The sequence below is a fragment of the Nicotiana tomentosiformis genome, chromosome 11, assembly GCF_000390325.3.
Source record: "Nicotiana tomentosiformis chromosome 11, ASM39032v3, whole genome shotgun sequence".
In the NCBI taxonomy this organism is placed as follows: Eukaryota; Viridiplantae; Streptophyta; class Magnoliopsida; order Solanales; family Solanaceae; genus Nicotiana; species Nicotiana tomentosiformis.
The window spans coordinates 120469045-120485957 of NC_090822.1; positions in this window are offsets into that span (position 1 = coordinate 120469045).

The following is a 16913-nucleotide window of genomic DNA, read 5'->3' on the forward strand; positions in this document are numbered from 1 at the left end:
CTCATGAACTCTGATTTTCCAGGATTCAAGGTTCTGGGAACAAAATTTGGAACTCTTTTCAATTTCTACTACTTGTTCTTGTTATCATCTTGGCTGATTAGTATCCTTAGCCATTCCACTTTACTCTTGTCCGCTTAATTGTAGAGTTTACCGTGAATGGTTTTCCAATCATGTTCTCTTCTTAACTTTCTTAGTCAAAGCATGCTCGTAGGAAATCTTTGCTACTGGTTCACCTTATGAAGTTCAGTTGTTGATATTTACTGTTATAATCAGGACTAGGCTCGATTGTTTTTTTATATAATTAGATTTAGCCAATCGACTAGATGAGGATATTGTTTGAATTTGGTGTTTAACTTGTAACTCTTTGATGACTGTTCTACCATGTCAATAGCTTGTTAGTTTCTATTAAACTTAGAATGTGATTGAAATTGATTAGGATTGATAGAGTATGGTTTACAGATTCATCTCACCTATTATTTAACAAGAGGCCTTGCATGTGCTCTTTAACCATGACCTTAAGTTTGCTAAAAATCCTGCTCCTATTGTTTTTTATCGTTAGTAAGGCCTGGAATTGAAAAACATCTTTTTATGTGCATTCATGCTTAAGTTTTTATGGTAAGAATGGATATCTACAACCTCTTAAGACCTGCCTCTTTCTTGTTAGTAATGAATCTGCCTATAGATCTTTAGCCACTCGTTTGGTGCAAATTTTGGTCCATTAAGACTTGGTTTCATTTTTTTTTCTTGTTTGAATTAGTGACAAGCATGATAGGGTATAACACACATTGCCTAGCTTATCACTTGTGCAGTTTGTTTGAAGTCGTCCTCTCCACATCTCGTTGAATGATTCATTTCCTAAAAGCATACACTGTGTGTTTAGCATGTGCATTTAAAAGGTCTGCCTCTAGGGAATGTATGTCTAGTTGAGCCTAGTCCTCTAAAACCGTCAAGAGTATGGGCTGCGTGAGTATTGCCTTCAAGATTAGTCAAGTATCACACGCAACATGGCCATTTTTCACTGTTGCTGGGTTGTAGGTGCAACTTATGGGCCTCATCCATTTTCTGGAAGTTCTGAAGGCCCAAATACACCTGGGTTCACACTGTATTTAGTTACACTATATCACTGGGCCTGTGGCCAGTGTATATCTTTATCTTTTATCTTTTTCTGTTAGGCCTGTAATAATAATTCCTGTAAAAATAGTTATGTGGGATATATTGGATGTTGGGGTCGGGTATTCTATCCTTTAGAAAGCATGCCTATAGCATTTAACTTATATTAAGGGTAGAAAATATACCTATAGGTTTTAAATTCCTATGTGCTACTTGCCAATAGAAAACATGCCTATAGGTCTTGAATTCCTACATGCTACTTGTTAATAAAATTTGTCACGACCCAAAATCCCACCTTGCGAATCGTGATGGCACCTAGTCTCTAGAACTAGGTAAGCACTTATCAATTTTTAAAGCATTACAAATATGATATACTGAACAGGTTTAAACATAAATGCGAAAATAACGGTGATACAAGCCAACATGACGATAATCACTACATATGCCAGAACTAGAAAGTATAGAGTCGTGAACGCTAACTGAATACATAAAATTAACTCAAAATACAATATTATTTGGATAGAGAACTGACAGCATAAACGTAAGGAAAGGACTCCAAGGGACTGTGATGATCAAAGAAGCTCTACCTTGAATCCTCACGATCAAAGAACTCTCACTGCCGATCTGCTATCTCCAGCACCTAGATCTGCACAAAAATATACAGAAGTGTAGTATGATTACACCACGGTCGGTACCCAATAAGTATCAAAACTAACCTCAGTGGAGTAGTGACGAGGTTCAAGTCAAGACACTCACTAGTCAAATAACCTGTGCAATAATATCAAAGACGAGCAACATGGAGAATAACGGGAAACAATAGTTGAGATCTTATCAGAACAAGTGATAGCAATTTAATACAGTTAAAGCTCAATTTCAACAATACTTCATCCTATAGAATCGCACACATATGGAACCTCGTGTCCATATTGTCAATCACCTCGCACGACAAAGGCCTCGTGCCACATCATAAGTCACACCCGCACACAACTACACGGCAAAGACCTCGTGCAAATTACCAATAACACGTTCAAGAGAAATTCATCAAGGATCAAATAGAGTAAAGCATGATAACATCTCCTTTTTATTTCAATCCGTTATGTTACCAATATCTCAACAAAATATGAGATAATAATTCTACGTAGGTAAATCCATCTTGGCATCCAAAGCATCAAATAATAACAGAGACACAGAGTAGTACCTTGATAACAACACAACAAATCACGTAAGATGCATGACGCACACGAGGAAGTCGTAAGCGCAAGAAAGAATACAACAACATGCCCCTAGGCCATCACATATCATCCCCACATAGTCACATTTATCTCAGCGTATTGACAATATCATAATAGCCACTAGTATCGCTCCTCCTAGATAATATATCAATAGCCACCCGTATCGCTCCGCCCTGGCAATATATCAATAGTCACCCATATCGCTCCGCCTTGACAATAACACAATAGCCACTTCTATCGCTCCACACAGACAGTAACACAATAGCCACCAGTATCACTCGGCCCAGATAGTATATGAATAGCCACCCGTATCGCTTCTCACAATCAAACAATGCCACCCTTATACTCCGCGCAATAATAATCAATCCACACAACAAGTCCACATATGCCACAATATCACAAGACTGTAGTATCTGAGCTTTGTCACGTTATAAGCTCACAACTTATCATCAAATTGCACCAGGACATGTCAGTAATATAGAAGTGCGGAGAGGTGTTCAACATAAAAGCATGAAAGCTACCTCAAATTATCAAGAATCTCACACTTGGCCAAATAAGGAATAAAATATGATCTCTTTCATGGAATATAAACTCAAGTAAACGATCAAAGTGACATCACATAAAACAAAGACTTCTCCATCAAGCCAAATCAATAAAAGAAACCTCGGGTCAAATCTAGTCATAACCAACACATATGCCCGTGCACACACTCATCACCTTATGTACACGTCGTTCACATTGCAATTAGACTAAATCCTAAGGGGTTTTCCCCCACACAAGGTTAGGCAAGATACTTACCTCAAACAAACCAAATCAGTACTCTCAAAATCCCTTCCCGCGTGAATCAACCTCCAGACAGCTCAAATCTAGCTAAAATGACTTAATAATATCAATAAAAGCCATAGAAAACAAGCCCAAATGATAAAGCTACGATCTTGGCTCAATTATGCAAAGTCAATCATGGGCTCGCACCTAGGAACTCGACAAAACTCATAAATTCCCGAACACCCATCCAAATACGAATCCAACCATGCAAATTTCATCCAATTCCGACCTCAAATCGACTTTCAAATCATCAAATTAGGTTTAGAAAAGTTTTTTCTAAAATCCCGAATTTCTTCAATCCAAATCAACAAACAATCGCTAGATTCAAGGTTGAAATCATGAAATATAAGCAAATAAAAAATACCTACCCCAATCCAAATCGTGAAAATCCCCTCCAAAATAGCCCAAAATCAAGCTCTCTAACTTAAAATGTGATAAATAACAAACGCCCTCGAAATATAATATTAAATAGGGATGCCCATGTATACATAATGTGATCACGGAAATACCTTCGCGATCGCGAAGAACAAATTCACCCAGCTGCCAAAACCTTCTACGTGAATGCGACATCTCAGTCACGAACGCGCCTACGTGAATACGCCTTGACGCCCCCGAACGCGAAGACCAAAAGCCAGATACCCCATCCCGCCTATCCTTCTACGCGATCGCGTCTCCCAGCTCGCGATCGCAATGCACTACATCCCCAAAGCTTTACGAACGCATCCCCTTCTTCGCAAACATAAAGTACAAACCTACAAGATGCCAAAATGTCCTCCGCGAATGTGACTCGTTGGTCGTGATCTCGATGAAGGAATCACCAGACATCAGAAACAATAGTTCAACACATGAGGAAATGCCCCATAGCCCATCCGAAACACACCCGAGGCCCCGGGGACCCCGTCCAAACACACCAACTAATCCCAAAACATAACACGAACCTACTCGAGGCCTCAAATTACACCGAACAACATCAAAACTACGAATCATACCTCAATTTAAGCCTAATGAACTTTCAACTTCTAAAACTCATATCGAACCATGCCAAATCAACTCGGAATAACCTCATATTTTGCATGCAAGTCCCAAATGACACGACAGACCTATACCAAATCTCGAAACCACAATCCAAACTCGATATCAATAAATTCAACCCTCAGTCAAGCCTATCAACCTTCTAAACCTTCAACTTTCCAACTTTGGCCAATTTAAGCCAAAACAACCTAAAAACCTCCAAATCCAAATCCAAACCCGGACATATGCCTAAGTCCGAAATCACCATCCAGACCTAACAGATCTATCAAAACTTCAATCCAATATCAATTACGCGTAAGACAAACTTGGTCAGCTCTTCCAATTTAAAATTTCTAAAATGAAAATCATTCTTCCAAATCAATTCTGAATCACTCGATAATCGAAGCCAACCATACACACACGTCACAACACATCACATGAAGCTACTCAAGATCTCAAACCACCAAAAGGAATACTAAAGCTCAAAATGACTGGCCGAGTCGGTACATTCTTCCCCTATTAAACAAATATTCGTCCTCGAATATGCCAAAAGTCATTCCAAAGCCATCAAATTATTGTATAAACTTACCATACACATACAAACAGTTGATCCCATGTCAACTTAATCCATATAAGTCTGTCAACACTACCTTTAGTCTTAGTCCACAATCCTTAGATCCTAATCTCATCACCCAAGCCTCCTCCTAAAACTCGATCCTCACATATACACATTGTGTCAACCTCAACCACCTGCTAAAAATCATAAGTATGCTCACATGGTATAACCACACAACGTAATTCATCGCCCATATGCCCATAGCAGTACCTCCAATCACAATAGCTACCCATTATCAAATCCGGTACCGGTAAATATCCTTATATCAACTAGAACCTTGTTACTTTCACAACACTGATAATGATATAAGAAACATGTGAAAACTCATAATCACTCACCCGACCAACAAGCCACACCAATTGCCACCTAGGCACAAATATCGCAACCTGTACCCTACAAGCACAACTCACATATAACCGAAGATGGAAAGAGAAACACATGAGAGAACTATCCAACAAGTCCAATGGGTACAACTCCCCATCAGCACCATACTATGAATCCATCCCACAAGGAAGAAGCAAAACACATGCAACAACCACGAAGAATCTCATCCTAACATAACTCCACAGCGGCACATAGCCCTATCCAAACATACCGATCCACAAGGATTACAAGGATCCCATCCTCAACCTGGAACAACAAGTAGGATAAACATCTCGACAACTGAAAACCTTTAACTAATTCATTCCCGTAGAACAAAATCACAACACGCAATGAACTCCCCATGACTATAGAGCACCTCAATCGCATGTCATGGTCAAATCATCCAGAATCACGTCAAAGACCACCATATCGAGTAACATCAAATCAACCCTAGTCTCACAACCTCCAATAGTGGCAAAACAAGAACGATAGACACGGTTACCACAATTGAATCCCCCAACATGCGTAGACACATAAACTATTACAACCCATATTTGCGTACGTTAAATCACGTCGTAAGTTAGTCGACATAAATTCGAGAAGACATTATCTTGGTGATGATAAGAAGTTAATCCTATTGGTCTTAAATGATACAAGGGTGTATAAGAGTGGCAAACAAGTATTAAAAGTTAGAAGTTAAACGAATCAAGGATGTTGTAACCCGTACTTTTGGGGTAAAACTAAGGGTGCTTAATATTATAAGGAGGTCGTGTTTTAAGGTATTTGAATCATATAATATCCGTAACATAAGTTTTTAAGTCCAGCAATTTATGAAATAAAAGTCGACAAAAGTTGTCCCAAGTTACGTTCATAATTCTACTAAAAATTTAGGTCTAATATTACTGAGCTTTTCTATCAATGTACTTTGATTTACGAGGTGATCCACCCACCAAATTGAATATCTACACATCTAGTTTTCAAAACATTAAACCGTTTATCGATACGATGTAGGAGAAGAGAAATATTTACATTTTTGCGAGACTGCACAAGTAGCTCCCTATGGGATCCACTTAGGCGGTTGACATATCTTGATATATATATGTGATGCCTACATCCCATTTTAACTCATTATGCTTCACTCTCTTCATACCCTAGACACCTAAAAAATTTCTCTCAAAGATATCTCATGATCCAAGACCCAGACAAAGGGCAAACAACACAAATCAAGTGTCGGGAATCCGATGACGTTAGTGAGTTTCTTGTTCTTCTTGTTATTGCTGATTTTGGTGTGGTTCCATCTCGTGTGGGGGGTTGTTTAAAGTGGTTTAAGTTTTGTAAAATACTCTCCCAAGGTTTTCATATCAACCCTAGGTGATTTCAAGTCTTCCAAAGTGATTGTAGTGCCAAGAAACCCGAATTGATTGCTAGTTTCGCTTCCTTGTTCTTGTGGCTGCATTGGAAGCATATTTTGTGGTGAAGTAAGCTCAAATTGGAGTTATTATCTCTGCGTAAAGGTAAGGAACTTCTTACTCTACATGTATTTAAGCTTATCCAAGTTTCGGCTAAGTCGTTGATGCTAGAACTTGTGAGATATCTATCGAAAGTCTTGTTAGTAATGTTGTTGATTGGTTGACTGTTTTGGGAGGCTTAATATGATTATTATTGTTGTTGTTTGGGCTATTTGGTGATTATTGTAACTTGTGGGAAGTCATGTAAATAGGGTAGGTATTGTCCGTTTTGTCATAAAATAGGTTGCGGTCGATATATAATAGTTACGACGTTTAAACAATAACGATAGTATCATTTCTCTTATTATAGATTGAGGAGACGCGACATTTGCATAGCTTGAGGTTGGAAAGTATATACAACGTATGTGAGGCTATATCTTTCCTTCTTTTGCTCGACTCCGATTGTACATAATGTAACGAATGAGCTTTCAAAGATACTCCACTCTTAGAATCTAGCAATACTCACATTGTTTCCCTTTTTATGGAAAGATTGATGTTGATGTTGCTTATCTTATTCTTGTGTATCAAATGTTGTTGGTATTTCCTGATTCCTATAAGATTCATGATGACGAATTAACTCTAATAACGAATATGGAGGTTACCGACTTTATGTCACTCCGAAAGGTTTAGAACGTGATTCCATGAGTCCAACATGCATTATATATATGTATCTATTTTACTCTACTGAGCTGCTCTATAGTCGGTTGGGTACAGGACTTATTGTGCAACTAGTGATCTGTTGGGTTTTACGGAGCTCCACGTGGCCAGGTACGATTCTACTGAGCCTTATGCTGGTAGGGTACGTTTTTACCGAGCCTATTATGGCCGAGTACGATATGAAGTTGATTATTCCCACATAGGCGTATGTTTTAAAGGTATATGCATATATATATAATCATGCATTTTATGTCAGTCGCCCTCAGAGGCACTCAAATGTTACAGGTTGTATATTCCATATCCTTCTTTACATTACTGTTCTTATTTATGCTTCTTGCCTTACATACTCAGTACTTTATTCATACTGATGTTCCTTTTATTTGTGGATGCTACATGTCGTGATGCAGGTCCTGATAGACAGGTAGACAAATCTCCCCCACAACAGTAAGCTGCCCAATTTAGCGGATTGGTGAGATCCCTTCTCCGGACTTGTCGTGGTCTTGGTATGTATTTTTTGTTATAGACATTACGGGTATGTCGGAGCCCTGTTCAGGCAATGTTACAACACTTATGTTCCTTTAGAGGCTCATAGACATGTGTCATCTCATGTATAATATTGGATAGCCTTGTCGGCTGGTTTTTGTTGTATAGTCTATCATGGCAGCCTTGCCTGCTTATAACTTATATATAGCTTCATGACGGCCTTGTTAGCCCATGTTATATATATTCATGCTATTATCTGTCATTGTTTGTTCTTTATGATTCATGTCTAGTTATGTTGATCTCGTCGGCCCTTATAGATAATAAGAAAGGTTAAATAAAATATATGTTGGTGCTCGGCAGGTATGGCCCAGGTATCAGTCATGGCCCTCCAGTTTGGGTCGTGACATAAACATGGGTACTCATGAATCGCGAGGCATATCTAAACATGAAGCAGAATAAGATGACACATACAAATAAATAGAACCTAGATCAAATAAAATTGATGCATCTTAATGAAAAACCGGAACCATAACTACAACGACATCATCTGGTGCAACAGCCTCGGTCCTACAAGGAAAATCATAACAATGGGCCTGACCTCCCCCTCTAGGACATCCTCTACCCGCATGTCCTCCACCTCTAGATGAGTGTGCAGGTGGATTTGAAACTGGAGTGGAATCCATAGCCTGAGTACTTTGATGAAGTCCACCTCTCTGGAGTCTAGGACAATCTCTCATGATGTGCCTAGTATCACCACACTCATAACAACCCCTCTTGGGCATGGCTGCGTGTACTAAGTCTATGCCCGATGACTGGAATAACTGTTGTAAGAACCCCGTGCAGTAGGAAAACTGAAAGATGGTTGTCCAATACGAGTACCTTGGGGTCCCTGGTTAGCCGGAGCACTACAGGTAACTTGAAGTGCGGACTGAACTGGCCGACTGACAGAGCCCGTGCCATGTTGGTTCAGAGCTGGAGAATATAATCTACTAAATGCTCCAAAACCTTGAGAGGCATCCCTCTCCTGGCCATGAATATTCTTCAACCACTTAGAAATATCCACAACATGATGAAATGAAGTATCAATCTCCAACTCCCATGCCATTCTATATCTGAGAACCGAGTCCCTCAATAAATATGTGGACTCTCTCCCTAATAGTGGAACCAAAGCAGGTGCTTGACGAGATAACTCAGCAAACCTCATAGCATACTCTGACGTTGTCACGGCCCCCTGGCATAAATGCTCTAATTCGATGCACAATGCCTCACTGAGGGTCTGTGGGATAAACTCCCTCAGAAACAGATCAGTGAGCTGAGCCCAAGTAAGTGGTACTGCATCAACTGGCCTACTCTCCTCATAAGCCTGCCACTATCTAAATGCTGGCCTCATCAGCTTGAAAGTAGTAAGGTCAACTCCGCTCATCTCAACTATGCTCATAGTGCGCAGAATACGGTGACACTGATCCAGAAAACCTTATGTATCCTCAGAAGCTGTACCACTGAAAGTAGGAGGATCATACTTCGGGGTTGTGGTGGTATTTTGGTAATTGATATCAGGGATGTTTAAGGTGAGGGATAGGTTAGCAAGGTTGCGTACCTGCTCGAGTTTGCCTTGTAATTCCAAAATCTTTTGCTCTAATTGCAAAACCAGTTCGTTCTGCCCCGGTGTACTTTTTCCATCTGAAGTTTCCACATTCTCTGCCAAAGGTGCGTTGTCTATCCTGTTGCCACTCAAATCGTCCATCTTTCCTTTACCTTTGCTTTTGATATCGTTAGGAGGGGGAGAAGGTAGAGGACCTCTAGATCTGGTATGGTATGTTGATATTTCTAGAGTGCACAAACCAACCTTCGGGAATGGGAATAATCAAAAGAAAGCAAAAAAGAAGGTAATCAAGTCAGTAAGGCGGAACAAAATAGTCTTGTGGTATTTAAATAGATAGCATATAAGGCATGCAATGGTTCACGTCCTAATTTGGGGACGTCGTTGTGCCCGAGGCAGGACTAAGAGACAAATAAACTTGGAGAAATTTGTGCCAACGTTGCTTCATCCAATTAATGCAAAAATAAATCAAACCAATCTATTAATAAATCGAAATATTGATATAGAGTTACTAATGGCACAAAGCCTTATTACATCGACTCTAAATGAAATCTAACTATAAAACAATAAAAGAAAACTCTCCTATTCTACTTGGTCCAGCCTTCTTGGCCCCATCGATCACGTCCCAAGGTCACTCATGTCGAGCAGCAAGTAAGCGATTGCTAGCTTTCCTCCTTCGTCATAGCCCATACCCTGGCAGTCCTAGAACCTCTTCCTTATTTTGTCCTCTAACTCCATTAACGCTTGTTCTAAGTGCTCCAACCTCTCTGTCAATTTGTTTTCTATCTCTTTCCATTCCCTTATTGCTTCCATGTTAGTCATATGTTGTTCCAAGTTGGCCTCAGATAAGAAGACCCTCTTGTGCAACCTCTTGTATTTTACCTAAGCTTCAGCCTCGTCATCTATGATCCTTCCCTTCGGCTTGATCCCGGTTTGACATCCCCGGTTATGTCATCTTCTAGCCATGAAAGGTAGTAATACATGTTCCCAACATGATACCTATCGGGCTATATAGTCTCTCCATCTACAATGATCTTTTAATTCCACATGTGTTGAGCCTCGAACTTGAATGGAATGACATCCCCTTGAAGTCTGCCTTATACTATGTCATGTTGGCTACTTGGGGTATAACCTGCTTCCTCCCAGCTTGCCTCATCACCCTTATTGGAGCATAAGGGTAAATGCCTCATAATCCAATCAACACCAAATGGGTGGACTTCTTCTATCAGATTATGAACTCCTTGCTGGTAAACCACTCAAATATCCAGTGTACCCCTTCGTTAGTCAGATTGTTGAAAAGGCGTACCAATCCCTCAGCATTCACAGGCCTAGCAAATCTTTCAGGAGCGAATGTCATCTTCTTTGGGTGATGGTTGGCAATATAGTCATTAATTGGCTTGTGATGGAACTCCTGATGGTATTTGCCTCTTTGGAGATGTTCTAACAACCAAACTTGTAACAGGAGATTGAATCCCTTAAAATAACTAGCCCCGTGCTTGCATCGGTCCAAGGCTTGGTACATCTCAACTAGTATTATAGGAACAATAGTGTAGTTTTTCCCTCAATTCCTTCCATCATGGTCCTGAAAACTATGGCTAAACGAGTGTGAATTTTCCCTCATTGCATTGGGAAGATCAGCAAACCTAGAAAACACACTATGAAGACATAAACTCGACGATGAACCCATCCAATAGAGGTGATGGCCAATTCTTCATGATACAAGCAGTACAATTTTCTATGTCCATACCATTCATACAAAAAGTCAAAGGAAATTTAGGACTTCTTCAGGCAACCCAACTCATCATTCTTCCCAACCATTTTCAAAAAACTGCGAGGTGTACAATTTTCTAGCACCAACAAACCCGAATTATCCCAGGGGAGTCTGGAGAAACCTCCAATTTTTTTCCAAAAGAGGGGTCATCTCCATATTTCCAAACCGAAAGACAGCCCTCTTCACATCCCAGAACATAGTGGCAACCTCAATTAGTTCTCTGCTTGTCCGAATGTCCATCAAGGATGGTAAATTATCCAATACCCTTCTTACATGATTTCTGTCACATGGTGCGAGGTCGTTCCACCAATCAATCAACAGAAGTGGGATGTTCTAGACCATGCCGAATCTGGGAATTTCGTGCTTTATTTTCTGCATCAAACAAAAGAGCCAGCCCTTCCCTCCCCTGATTTAATTAATTACGCGATAACAATCAACACATTGGCACATTTTCTCCAAGTAATGTACATAACATGAATGTGTCCCTCGGGATTGTAAAGATCCCTTTGGACTTTGGACAAGGCTTATCTAAACAGATTTAATATGCCATGGGTATTTGATCCATCCTAGGTTTAACACGATGCATGCAAATTCTCAATCAGAGTAGGTTTCTAGAAGGATCTAGACTGATAATCTCAAGTAGACGATTTGAGAGGGAAAGGCACGAGACCATCGACTGCGCTGTTGATCGACTAATCTACCGCTAATAAGCCTTTCCAATTTGACAAGGGTATTTATGGAAAGAGGAGACACTCATCAAGCGCCGCTATGTTGATAATTGGAATAAGTGGAACATGATGTTGAAGACATGCTTATGCGCAAGTGATAACATATAGTCAAGTAATTTACACAGTGAAAGCACATAAAGGCAAAATTAAATAATGCGATAAAATAAGCGAGAGAGAAAGGGAAAAAAAAAACAAAGGAAATAATTACGAAATTTGAAAAAAACATATTTGAACGAAGCAAATAGAGGAGAGGGGAAAATGAGGTTCATGATATGGAAATTTTGAGCAAAATAAAGGGGACGAGAAAGGGGGGTACGTGAAAGAAGTCAAACAAGAAATTCAATAATCCACATAAGCAAAATCCATTACGGTAAGCACCTATGTTTCTCTAGCAGAGTCACTATGTTGTCGCGCCCCATTTTCTCGTGAAAGCGGGTTTTGACACATGACAACTCTTTTAAAGGGTATTAAAAGAGAAGAGTCATCGCCTAACGATTTTTGAGGTACGTTGGGGCACCTATTTGGAAATAACTCTGTTATAACTAGTTAGTGTCACCAAAGATCGGGTAAGGTCTCAAATTACCTCAAAGAGAAGGTATTAGGCACTCTTCGAGATCCATAGCTATGATTCCCCACCGAATTTAAAAGCTATGTGGGGATTATCGGATTATAATTTTTTAAGTGAGCACGCGAATTAAAGAGAGTAAAGAGTCTAGGTAATTGATTAACTAATCAAGGTGAAATAGGACAAAGTGATTAATTGAAAGAAATCATACACAAGTAAAGGAAATAATTTGTCCACTAATAACTAATTGGAACAACTCTTTGGAAATTACAAGATATATCTTAGTCAAATCTAGGTTTCTCAACAAGCAAATATACAAGGAACAATTAGACATAATTGGGGGGAGGGGGGGCTAAATTATTTAGCCTAAAGGATCACCCCGTGCAACATGAATAATACTTCGCAACCCTTTCGAGTACAATGGTTGCTCATATTATCCAGCGAGCACAGTCTATCATCTCCTGCTACCCGATTACTATCTTTAAGAGTTTTACCTAAAGCACACTAGTTCAATTCTAAGTCGTGCCCTACACGTCCCTACCCCGTCGCATGCCTATGGTCCAGGAGGTATTGGACCACTATATAGGTGGATCTAGACTCAATCTAGGCTGCTCAAATTCAGAAAACTAGGCGTCATATAGTTGAAACAAAAATAACACTTCATGTAAAGATGTAATTAGCACAAAGGGGGTTCATGTTTACCTCCACACATAGATTCACATACACATAGTTTGCCAAATATAAGCGATAGACAACGGCAGAATGGTTAAGCAAAAATGTGTTCCAATCAGAACTAAGACAAACATTTACTTTTTGAATTGATTAACCTAAGGCATGGTTACTTGGTGGGATGTGGACGATCAATGATAAGCAATCAGGCTTGGAATTCATACATGGGCTGTGAATGAACATGTTGCATCGTTTGAGTCCTATAGGAATGATTCTAAAGGATCTAGTTTAGATAATTTTAAATATAAAGCAGTTGAGTGGTGCAAATTCTCATTTTTATTGACCATATAGTCATGATTTCTAGGCGCGCAACACAGTTGAGGGAGGTATGGGCATAAACAGTCTCAATTACTTAACATGGGGGTCCTATAGACATGCTATCTATCAGCAAGCAATGCGCAGGAATAATACAAGACGAACAAATAACAAACGAGATCAGTTGGTTCCTATAGGCGTACTTTCTAGACAAGTCATGAATCCAATTGACAACATAGTTAATTATAGTCCTAAATCATGATTTCTAAGTGAATACGCGAGGTTGAGGGCCTCTAGGCATGTTGTATATTAACATGTGATACACATAAATAAAGCATGATGAACAAGTAGCAATAAGATCATTTGACTCTATTACAAATTATGGGCCTTCAAATAAGCTTAGAACACTATGTTATTACAAATTATTACTGACCCAAATAGAATAATTATAGGCCCAATACAAATTCAAAGTAAACCAGCGAAACATATGGGCCTTCAAATAAGCTTAGAACACCATATGGACGAGCATGCCCATACTCCAGGTGCTATCATTACACTTCTGGCCCAAAATTAACCCATCATTCCATACCCAAATAATAGAACAACTGCCTTGCTTACCCATTATTAAATACCAACTAGCCGTAAAAATACAAATGACAATCCATGTACTAAATCATTCAAACAACTTCAAAATCTAGGCATTTAGTCCTTAATGTTACAGCTAACAAAGAGCAAGAGTTTCCAAGCCAGAGGCGCACAAACAGAAACACATTTGAGAACCACTCAAAGTTCCTACAGGCACATACAACATGCATAGAGTATACACATGTTTTGGCTTTCCAGATTTATCAATCAGGTTCAAAGTGACAAGATTGGACATCAAAGCATAGCAAAGACTCAATCACAAAGGGCAAAAAATAGATATTCAAGGCAAAAATGGTCCAAAGATAACTTAAGTGGAACTTCATACATGTAAGCCTTAGCATGGGAATCTAGATGAGACATGATCATGAACTAATTCTAGGAAAATAGCAAGTAGCAATTTTTACACGAATGACTCAACATGGAAGTCTAAGAAAGACATGGTTACAACTAGTCTTTGTAGTCAAATAAAAGTTCTTAATATTAAAGTTAAAACAACCAAACTGGTGGGCATGTTTCAAAATAGTTCACATGTATTCACTTAGTTTCAAACATGAGAGACTTAGCATATTTGAGATTTTGGGTAAACATCAGTTTTCACAAGAAGATTTAAAAAATCTAAAGCAACGCAAGAACTCATGACAGATGAAAATATACAAACTCAAACTTAACATAAAAATCAGGCAACACTTAAGAGGGTCAGAACTTATTCAAGTCGATTGCACATAGGAAGAATAGACTATATATGTTGGAGCTTATCTTAGAAGTCTTAGACTTAGGCAATTTTGACAATAGAGAACACAGAACTGTAGAAATATCATTAGGACAAACAAAATCAGTAGAGCATGTGATGTGTCACGCCCCGAACCTGGGCATGGACGTAACACGACACTTGGTGCCTGACTACATGTGACCGAGCGAACCAACTGGCTGGCTGAAGCAACATATGATATCATAATATACTGAATGTGGAAGATAAACTAACACATGATGATATACTGAAAGTCTGAATGATATAAATCAAAGTGTGGAAACATTAAAAAAAACAAGTCTGAAAGATATCTGTAGTCAACATTGCTTAACATGAAAAGCTTGTGACTCTGACTAACTGTTACTCTAGTCTATGAAACCTCTAATAAAGTACTAAAAACACTGATTGCCTGTAAATACTAAAAGACTGTAATGTACTGATAATGCCCCGAAAGAACTGGGGCTCACCAATTAGCTGGTACGATAATCCTAGCGCTCTGAATCATCAACCTGTAAATCATTACCTGCATCGTGAGATGTAGGCCCTGGACTTGGAATTACACTGGTATGTAAAGTAACTAAAAGAAAGAATTGTAAATGCTGAAATTGAAACTGAGCTGATAATAGAGAATTGATAACTAATAACTGAAATGATTATTGTTGGAACGGAAACTGAAATGATAAATGATAACTGAAACAAAGGAAGTAAGGATATGAATACTCCCTCTTCTGAATGATGAACAACCAGTTTATCTGAATAAACTACGGCCTCAAGCCCAATATATATGTACACAAGCTACGGCCTCAGGCCTAATATGCGTATACATAACTACAGCCTCAGTCCCAAAAATGCATAAAGCATCAACTACGGCCTCAGGCCCAAACATACATAAAGCATAAACTATGACCTCAGGCCAAAATATGCACAAAGCAGATAAACTACGGCCTCAGGCCCAAATACAGGTGTTCAACATTCAGGAATTTAAATTCTGGAACTGAAAATCATACTGCACTATGTGATGTTGAAATATTGAATCATATTGAGTTACATGATACTGGAATATTGAGTAGGACTAGACTGAGATATGTATTCTTGAACTAATTATGAAAACTGAAACTTCAATTATTTATGACATGCTGAGTAATCTAGATTGAAACTTATGGGCACCCAAGTCTATATTGATTACGCACTGAGCTCACAATATTCAGAATGAATGTCATGAACGAGTTATGAAGCTAGATAAAAGAAGTTCTGGAACTATTTAAGGAACTACGCTTAACTATATTTCTGACGCAAGTAGTAACGTAGTGTAGGGAGAATTATTAACATTCCCAAACATAGAGAATTAGCCTCACAAACCTTAACTCTAGTCCTTCTAAGCGTATCACAATGTCCGTCTCCTTATTCAACGATAATCTACATCAATATATATCAAGATGAACCAATATTAGCACTAATTCTCATGTTTCAGTCGCTTAGGAATTCTATCAAACACCCTTTGGGCGTAAAGCCTCATAGCACTTAGTAATTGGTCTTTTCTTCACCATGTTCTCATTCTACTAATTCTAGGTGATTCTACAATCCCAAATAGATATAACTAACGCCATTTCTTATCACCCAAATATTTACAACAATCATAAGTCAACAATCCAAAACCCTAGCATAGTTCTTATGGTTCTCTTTATCAAACCCATTTACTATTCTCCCAAAAACTCATCAAAAACTCATCAATTCATAGTTACCTTTTCGAAGTTTACTCCTTTTAAATTCAGGTTCTAGGGTTTTCTTTCTCAACAATGGTGTCTCAACCAAATATCTAATGTGTGGAAGAATTTAGCCATGTTAATAAGGTGTTGGAGAATTGAAATTAACTTAGAATCATTGTTAGAACTTACCTTAGATGATGGAGGACCTTGGGGAAGTTAGGTTCTTGAGAGCTTCCTTTTCTAGAGTAGGTTTTCATGTTTGGTGTGTGGGGGAACGAGGTAAGGGTTTTAAATAAGTGAACATGCCCCAAAGCTGAGGAGGAAAATAAAAATAGCTCGGGTAAACCTCACCGGCACGAGG